This window comes from Montipora capricornis, chromosome 6 (genome assembly GCF_036669925.1).
Source record: "Montipora capricornis isolate CH-2021 chromosome 6, ASM3666992v2, whole genome shotgun sequence".
Taxonomy (NCBI): domain Eukaryota; kingdom Metazoa; phylum Cnidaria; class Anthozoa; order Scleractinia; family Acroporidae; genus Montipora; species Montipora capricornis.
Genome location: NC_090888.1, coordinates 18050914 through 18058998, shown reverse-complemented (window position 1 = coordinate 18058998; position 8085 = coordinate 18050914).

Genomic DNA, 8085 nt, shown 5'->3' with positions numbered 1-8085 from the left:
ATGTTTGGAGAGAAGGGAAATTTTTGCCAGCTTTTTTTTTTTTCTTTTCTTGAAGAACTTTCGTAAGATCTATGGACTGGTTATTGCTAACAAGTTAGTTAATCATTAAATATAAAAAAAAAATCTACTTTGTTATTTTTCGACCAGACAAAAGATCTTCAACTATCAAGTAAACTTAAAGGTGTTTGACCATTATACTAATAGCTATATCTCTTTGGAGCTCAAGAAGTTCATCAAATACTTAGCTGTGCTTATCGATGAAAATCTTTCATAGAGTTACCATACCGCTCATATTGCATCAAAATAAGTAATCAATCGTATATTTCTAGGATAAGGCTTTTTGTACCGCTGAGTACTTTACACCATATCTACAGGTCCTCATTCAACCATACTTAATGTATGGTATAGTAGCTTGGGGTAATGCTGCAACAATTCATAGAACTAAACTTTAACCCTTCAAACCGAGCTCTTCGCCTATTCCTTTGGTGATGACACTCTCATGCACTACCTTTCTTCCGGCATTTCTTCTCGTCTTCTTCATTTAGATATGCTCTATTTTAAATCTGTGGCTATGATGATGCACGACATATCAAACAACTTGACTCCTCCTAATATGTTTAACCTATTCAGCCCATCAAGCTGATATTCATCCTTACGAAACGAGATCTTGCAAAGAGGAGATCATTTTCTTTAACGTTCGAGAATAGATATTCAAAAACGATCTTTCAAGAATTGGCGTTAAAATTTGAAATAGCTTATCGTCTGAAGTGCGCCAGATGTCAAAATTCAACTTCAAAAATAATGTTAATGATATCCTCTTCCAAAGACTACTAAATATGTATGGCGCGCCATCTGTAGCAAAATACGTTTCGATAAATACATGAGAAAGGAAACAAATTAGTTACGTAATGTAATACGTTTCGAAATGTAATGTAATATGTCGAAATGGGTCTCGAAAGGTAATGAGATACTTTCGAAACGAAATGTGATTCTTTCGAAAGCCGGTTATGGCTATAGCATGTAACATGATAGTCGCCATGCTATGGAATGGAGTGTCGTCATAGTCGTCTTATATGACGTATATCACGTGCTATTCTTAGGTTGGTAATTATACTGCTCCATACATTAACATTAAACATTGATTTCCCGACCTGACTTGTCGACTTGCAAGGTAGAGTCTTTCAAAACTGATTTCACATGAGGTGTGAGCACTCCCAACAACAACACTGAGACTACTAGGGGGTTCTCTCGAGTGACCGACTCGACTCATTGTAGCCAGGATTAGTGATAGACTGAGAACCACAGATACAGTATGTACCTGCTGTTCTTGATTAAAAAACACTGGTAGGTACTTTACAAGCGACAACTTTAACAGTCATTTTAAGACAACCATAGTTTCCATGACAAGAGTCACTGTTGAGCATCAAGTCAGCTGCAATTCTCTACTGTATTCAATCTCAGGTGATATTCAGGAGTGAGCTTTACCCGTATGCCATTTGACTCAACACAGAACATACAAGTTTGCTGCCATTTTCTCTACTGTTATGTGTTACACAAAAAGGTTACTTTCAGGAGCCAGCATCAACCAGACATCCATTTACATGTACCAGTAGTTATTACACTCGACATTGCACTCAGTAAGGACAAATAATTCTATATGCATAATCTTCACAATCCAATGTCTGTGTCAATGTGTTATGATTTGAACGGTTTACCTCTGTAGAACAAAATAAAGAATTAAAAATTGCCTGACTGGAATATAAACATTCATTCCTTGGTTTCCATCTTCTTCCCTTGGATGGAATGCATGCAACACCACAAGTACATGATCTGAAACATGTAATGAGATTGGAGGCACCTCTACTCCGGATAAATCATTATCATCCCCTTGTGGTACGGTGCATTTGTGTCATCTCCATACATAGCCAGATCAGCAGGCACTGTCATTGATGACCCCTCTAACACCAGAGTAATTGGATGAATGATGTTGCAAAATGCCAGAAATCCACAACTGATGTGGGGATAAACCATGCTCTGTGGATAGTACATGATGATTGAACACCACAAAGTGTACTAAAGCACTGTTGATCCTTGGCATGTAAACATAATGCAATGAAATATGTCTACATCGTTGTTACGATTCAGCACACCAATATGTTCCAAATGCGAAAATATATTTTTGAAAATGTATAAAATGCAGTGAACCACCTCACGCCACAATCTCTCAATCCTTGTGTTGTGAACACTTGGCCCTGTGATAAAACTTCCACGACTTTCCCCTCTGTAATGAATCATGACATCCCCTACAGCCACATTTTCTCCTCAATCATCGGCTGTGACACGTGAAGGCAGACCCCACACATTAATTGCTTCTATAAACAATGACAGCACTGTAGATGCCCTGTTATTGCTACTGCACCTTAGATAAACAATTAACTGGGAGTAACCGTCAATACCCCCATGGATCACAAATCGCCAATGGCGTAATTTTAGGTTGCTATCTACGTGCCAGAGAAAATTAGGATGTGGCAATCTGTAAGGTCTACGTGGAATCTGCTGTGCCCAGCGGCAGTCTCGACCAATAGGATCAAGGTTGATCAGGCATCTCGCACCCTCCCATCTCTGGACCCAGATACCACGTCGTCTAAGTGCACCTTGACATGTAGCGCTCCCCACAACGAGGCATTGACAAAAGTTCTTCTTGGACCATTTGTTGCAAGTCTCCATCTTGAATGGGAGAATATGTTAGAAAAGAAGGTGGTATATCAAGATCATTGGCCCTTCTTCGTATGGTCCATCTGGAAACACCCAAAATGCTTGCAACATTGTTCCAAGAAAAATGACATGAACGCAAAAACATTATCTGTTCACTGGATATTTCATAAGCTGGACGGCCAATGGCACCAGTATGCTGGATAGGAGCCCTATAGCAGTTAGGAGTGAAAACTGGCAATCTCTCGAACAAATACTTTCATCAACTCTAGTTCTCTGGCAAGATTTCTAATGTCATTAACTACTTCACTTTGTGAAAATTGAGGAGACCCTTCAATAAAAGTAAGGACCTGGTGCATGTGGCGAATCGAACCACCCAATCTGAGAAGCAAAAATTCTGCAGTCTCCCTATCCAAAGGAGTACTGTTACACCTATCTATTTCTTGCAACAGTTGCAAAATAGATGACACGAACTGCTGCAATTGCCTGTTGGCGTCTTGCCTGATCACAAGAAAAAAAAAAACATCTTCCGTTATAAGCTAAATAATTATTTAATCTTAAAATATAATAACCTATTAAATTATTTTTGGTAACACGACATTTAAATTACAGACTAACATGACAGAGCGAAACTTTGCACAGGATAATAAGTAAAAAATTGAACGACCACAAAAACCACAAAGGAGATAACCACTCAAACCTTTCCACAAAAATCGCAGTAAACAACAGAAACAGGAGAATCTTTGGCGGCGTCATTGCGTGCATGTAAAACCCAAAATGTACCGTTTAAAGATGCACGAAATTGTTGAACGGCGCAGACCTGTCGAAGCGGCAAAAAAGCTTTTGAAGAATATATGACAAGTGAAGGAAAACAGTAGAATAAAGTGACTATTACGGCTGAAATTTGCCAAGTTGAAAGAATTCTTTTCACTAAACCACGACAACCAAACCAAAATGTCCACTTCTTTGGAGGAAAGTAACTTGGGGAATAGCACGTGATATACGTCATATAAGACGACCATTACGACACACCATTCCATAGCAACAGACTCTGGTGACGGAATGTACATGGCGACTATCATGTTACATGCTATAGCTATGGCAACCAGCTTTCGAAAAGAATCACATTTCGTTTCGAAAGTATCTCATTACCTTTCGAAACCCATTTCGACATATTACATTACATTCGAAACGTATTACATTACCTTTTCGAAACTAATTTGTTTCGTTTCTCGTGTATTTATAGAAACGTAATTTTTCTACAGATGGCGCGCCATAACATATGATGACTACATTGATGTTTCGATAATATTGGCAAATTTCGACGCCTCAGTTTAGTATGTCATGTAGTTAGTCATTATTTATTCATTTCAATTTACTTTTTTCATGTTTACTTCTGTTATACTGTACAGGTGTTAAGCTGTTGTCCACTGCACTAACTGTATTCTAAAACCAATTTATTATTTACCGGTATGTGTATGTGTAGTTATATATTTGTAACCATTTTATCTGAAATATATTTGTAAGCACTGTTAGCCTCGACTCGCTTTTGCTAACTGCGAGCATTGCATAAACATTGTGATATTTTCATGATACAAAATACATAATAAAAACTGAAACTGAAACTGTTCACGGATCTCCGAGTTTCGCAGTTTGACAAACTGTATTATCTTTCTTTGCCCTTTCTGTTGCTGGAGTTCTTTTAAGGAGGCTATACCACTTCTTCGTGATCTGTCAAAGTGCAGGAATTGTCCACCCTTAATGAATTCAATGAATGTCAGTAACGAGGTGACTGGGTTGTGTCAACAATATTGATTTCCAATGTAAAAAGAGTGAAAGAAAGGAAAAGAAAATACTGTTTGTGGTATTATTTGTTGGTGGGAATAAATCGTTGATATTCGTCGAGAATTATCGAAAGGGTATAGCATTACAAAAGCCCCTAATTATAATTAAATATAATTGATCTGCCAAAGTAGAGGAATGTTCCTCCCACATCATGATTTAAAGACTGGGGACGAAGACGACAAGCGCTATACCTTAGTTTATTCCTTCAAAAACAGAGCACCCACTGAGAATCCCGAAGCAAAGGAGAAAGGTACGTTTTTAGTAAAAGGTAATATTATGGTTTATCGCACACTTTTTGTTTAGTGATCATAAAAAAAAATTTCAACAAAAAATGCTTGGTCCAATTCTTGATCCAATCAAAGGAAGAGAAAGTAAATGAATCGCATCTCCTGGCTCCACGCGCACTTGTAAAAGAATAGAAAAACAAATTCAGTTTTAAAACATTACTCTATTTGATTAAAAACTTAAACCTTCGCATCGACTTTATTACTATACTCAACTTTCAGAACGAATTGGATGTTATTATTATGCAAATAAGTGGCGGGGTATTCACCAGATAAACTATACATTTTTCTATTTTTTACTTTTCTGACTGCACTTTTAGTGTAACAAATTTTATTCTTACTGATTTTAGTCTTTAAAAATCTATATTGTGAAAAAGCAATCGTTGTGTTATTGTAATAGGATGACGTGGCCACTAACTGCGAAACCGCAGCTGGCAACACAGGCCCTTCATGTACCTCGAACCTCTGAGAGCCTACTCGCAGGCTAGTCTTCGTTGAATAAAAAAGCCAATTATTATCCACAATTTTTGCAAAAAGGAAACCGGACTTGTTTTTCTTTGTTCAACCCGTTTTGTGTTGGAAGTAGATATTGTTCACGCACCGTAGTGACCTCTTCACTGACACCCATTGAATTAATGGATCCGAGTACGTGATGGAATTTGTCATCCCAATGGCTTCATGATACGAACGCAACTTTGAATCCTTATCATATTCAAGCGATAAAAAGAAAAACGAAGAGATACCATGGGTGTTGACGTCCTTTAAAAATAACTCTATGACCCAAAAGGAAAAGGATGCCAAAGCAAAGCCGATTGCACTTAGAGAGACCCACACGTCCAGCACAAAGAGCCGATCTGCAACTAACCTGGAATAGCTAAATCAATTTGATTCTTGTTGCAATAAATAAATAAATCATGAGAAGAATTAATTGAATAAGAGAATTGTTCGTTTTTAGAATTTCTTCAAGAAACATGATTTTCAGTTATTTTGAATAGGGATGTTTAATAACTGTAATTTGTCACTTATCTGCTGCACTTCTGGTATTCTATTTGTAAGTTTCCGTTACTCTAGTGAAAAAATTAATATTTAGAAACCGAAGGAAGGAAGTGGGTTGAAATATCTATTACCCCAGGCAGTGCACGTCATATTTTAGGAAAGGGGAAATGAGTGAATCAAAGGGAATTGGTCCAAGGAGCTATCCTTGAGGTACACGACAGGAAGTACCTACGAAGCTAGAACTTAGGTACATTTTTCATAGTGACTATCTACAGGCGAATTTCACGATAGCCTCCGATTTAAAGAACGTCATATGCATGGCAATAGCTTTCCACGTTTAGAAGTCATAAGACTCAAGTCTTTTGCCGCCGGAACCTTGGAGGCAGCTTTCTAATCGGTTATCGGTTCCAGTATTCATACACTTGTCCATTAAGTCCCAACACTGCAAAATTATTAGAAATCAAAGAACTGTACTATGCACTTACCTGTTAGTCTAGAGCTATAGTCCTGTGTCCTCACCGCTACACTTGAGCGACGAACATGATCAACCCAACACAGTTCTTTTCATTATTTACTTTTGTATACTGAAAAGTCAGAATTGATATCGATGTATAACAACCAAAACTAATCCTAACCTGACATTACTTTTTCTCGAGGTTTAATTTATCTAACCTAGTTAAAATGAAGATCACTAATTTAATCTTTAAAAGCGGATTCAACCTGAGACCGGGTTTTACTTGCAAAACATATACCTTGCAACTGGGCAAATTTATGTAATCCTATCAAATCTCGACCCTTCCATTCACTGTTAGCAAAAAAAGTAATGTTGCTGAAAAATTTAAATACATACCTATTATAAAAGAAATTGTAAGACCTTCCAATTACTTTACTGCAGAATTCTCCGCGCTTTTAATCAAGATCATAAATTTTACAATTCTCGTTATTCCGATGCTGTTTCCGCCAGCTTTCTTGCCTACGTATACTTTTAAGAAAAGACTTCAACCTATTAATTTGTAAGAATTATTAATGTATAACGCAGTTCAGTGTTTATTGTTTCCTACGAAATTCATGTTTGTTAAAGATCTGGAGTGCAATCTGTCTACTTTTTGGCCTTTTATCCTATTTCATCTCTTCCAGTTTTCGAGTGTCTAATTAACTCAGTCGTTGGTTAGTTAGAATAGATCCATTCTAGGTCATGTTACTGAGGAGGTCTTGCCCAAGTTCGTTCAGAATGATTATGCGTCTCCAGTATAAAAACGGACGTGACAATGCTTCGGATGTTTTTCCTGATGTTCAGTCCTCTGTGACAGTCACGCAAAATCAGATTGTTTCACAATTTTGGCATCAAATCGGTTGAATCATTTTTGGGAGATGGGAAGATCCGTCAACCCAAAATGAATGGTATTCGGTTTAGGATTTCTCGGAATAATTGCTTTCATGTTTGGTTTTATATAGAACTTCATTGAAATTCGTCTCATGCATGATTATTTTGAAACTCGGAAAACCGTGACGTCTAAAAATAACAATATTTCTGCAATGTTAATTGTATGTATAGTGATAAAGCAACGTAAACCCAACAATAGGATACTATAAATACTTATAACAGTGTTCACGGATCTCCGAGTTTCGCAGTACGAGTTTGACAAACTGTATCATCTTTCTTTGCCCTCTCTGTTGCTGGAGTTCTTTTAAGGAGGCTATACCACTTTTTCGTGATCTCTCAAAGTGCAGGAATGGTCCACCCTTAATGAATTCAATGGATGTCAGTAAAGAGGTGACTGGGTTGTATCAACAATATCGATTTCCAATGTACAAAGAGTGGAAGAAAGGAAAAAGAATCCTGTTTCTTTTTTGCATCAATTGACAAACGGTTATTGACAGTTTTATTCTGCGAAGACTAGCCTGCAAGCAGGCTCCCAGTGGTTCGAGGTACATGACGATCATGCTTGACTGCTGGAATGCGCAGGCTAATCAAAGGCAAAAAAGTGTTGTCACATGCGGTTTCACAGTTAGTGGCCACATCTTCCTATTATCTTAGAGACCCACACCTCAAGCACAAAGAGCTTATCTGCCCAGCTGTTTACCTAAGTATCCTGGAGTAGGTAAATCAATTCGATCTTTGATGCAACAAATAAATCACTAGAAGAATTCATTTAACAAGAAAATTGTTCAAAATTTAGGAAGTACCTTTGAAGATCATTATTAACACTTACAATTTTAAGTTATTTCCAATTGAGTTCTTTGAAAA